This window comes from Octodon degus, unplaced genomic scaffold (assembly GCF_000260255.1).
Source record: "Octodon degus isolate 3935 unplaced genomic scaffold, OctDeg1.0 scaffold00473, whole genome shotgun sequence".
Lineage (NCBI taxonomy): Eukaryota > Metazoa > Chordata > Mammalia > Rodentia > Octodontidae > Octodon > Octodon degus.
Window position 1 is genome coordinate 139359 of NW_004525049.1, and position 1022 is coordinate 140380.

At 38.6% G+C, this 1022-nt stretch overlaps 1 pseudogene; it reads right to left on the bottom strand.

Annotated features, from left to right (window-relative positions):
• Positions 1-410, bottom strand: part of LOC101564722 — a 23571-nt pseudogene extending 23161 nt beyond the window's left edge.
• Between the last annotated feature and the right edge of the window lie 612 nt (positions 411-1022).

The following is a 1022-nucleotide window of genomic DNA, read 5'->3' on the forward strand; positions in this document are numbered from 1 at the left end:
TTGAACCTTGGTTCCTGTGCTTTGCTAAGCTTGTTCTAAGTAGGTGCTTTAGACCACTGAGCTGTCTCACCAGCCCTCAGATTGCTCTTGACCACAAGATCTTCCAGAGAAGAGCCATCACTGATAAGATCATTAAATTGGTCTTGGATTTGGTCCATAGATTGTAGGAGATCTCGAGCTGGAATAAACCATTCATGTTCTTCTTCTTCTTCTTCCAGCATTTCTTGGAAACAGCGTTCAATAAATTCTTCTTCCCACAACTCCTCTTCTATTTGTCTATTGAATTCCTCTTCATTTTCCACCCGCACGTACTCTGCAAATGGATTGTCATCTTCATGAGAATGACCGTTAATAATCACATCTTCATTGATGATGCTTGGGCTAGTACTGCTGCGACTTGCATCTTTCATGGTTGGCATTAGTTGGCGTTTTTAACCCAGTGCATGACGGCTGGGAAGGCAGCCAACAATCCTGTTGGCCTCCGCGGATCTCTGCAGGCAGCGCGGCTCCCCTGCTCCACGTGCACTTCGCCCGCCGCCTCCCTTCTCCCAAAAAAGTCCTTTAAAGATTTCTCCAAATATTGCTTTTCTAGCAACAATGGAACACCAATTTTTGACAAAACAAAACAAAAAAGGGGATGTAAATGAAGGACCGTTTTGTAGTAAAAAAATATATGTATATGCAAAGTAGAATAGATATAGAGCTGCTATCTCTCAGTTCAATGAGAAGAAAAATTTGTACTAACATTGTTTAGACAAGAGAGCATGTCTCCATCTTGCACTGTGAATACCTATTATGAAGACAACAATATGTATTGCATTATTTATTGTAACTGTCTACTAATCTGTTTTGAAACTAATTGCTATTTGTTTCTTGTTACAATTAATAAAAATTTTAAAAAGAAGAAAAAAAATTATAAGTGCTGTGCAATTCCACTCAACAATGTAATATGAATGTCACATTATGTGTTGGTGTTGTCTTCCAACCAATTATTCATATTGCCACATATATGCATGTAAAAT